Below are 818 nucleotides of genomic sequence, written 5' to 3'. Positions count from 1 at the left end.
CTCTTTCCAAAAGCATCTGATGAGTGCTGGCTCTCCAAGATACTGTGCTGGGTGTGGGAGATTCCAAGGTAATCCTATTTGCAGATCCTATTTTCAAGCCTTTTACACATCAGAGCAGGGGAACTGACAAGGCAGTCAGTAAGAACAGTGCAGTGTGATGAGTACTGTACAATAATTGTAATAATAACCCTCATTTACTGTGCCCCTCCTGTGTGCAAATGCATTCATAATTCATCTAATTCTTCACTAGCTACGTGACCTTGGCCTTAACCTCTTTGGGGCTCACTATCTATATCTGTAACATGAAAAGGTGTAACACCTACCTCACAAGGAATGAGATAATCCATGTGAAAGCATTGTGCCTGATAAATAGAACTCAAAAAAGTTAGCAGTTACAGCATATGGTTTTTGTAGAGAATTTGGACAATACAGATAGTTATAAAGAAGAAAATAAAAATCTTTAAAATCCCATTCTCAAACTTCCAAACTACTCCCTGTACATCTGTGCACATGAGAAACTATGGGTATGTATAATTTTATATGTGTGAGGTCAGAGACTGCTTATCAAAGTGTAAGTCACAGACACTTTTCAACATCCATGAGTAGAGCTCAGAATACATCGTCCTTTTTATCAGCTGCATAACATGGACTTGTATGAATGCATATTCCTACATACATAGTTTATTTAACCAGTTCTGAATTGACGGGTATTTGGTTATCTTCCTATTTTTCTCTGAGCCAAGTTTTAAGGCAGTGAGGAGGTGACTGGGGGTAGGATGTGCCGAAGAGCTGCCCAAGTGGTGGGTGTAGTAGGGAAA

The sequence above is a fragment of the Lipotes vexillifer genome, unplaced genomic scaffold (genome assembly GCF_000442215.2).
Source record: "Lipotes vexillifer unplaced genomic scaffold, Lipotes_vexillifer_v1.1 scaffold217, whole genome shotgun sequence".
Lineage (NCBI taxonomy): Eukaryota > Metazoa > Chordata > Mammalia > Artiodactyla > Lipotidae > Lipotes > Lipotes vexillifer.
Note: the sequence above shows the minus strand (reverse complement) of the source record.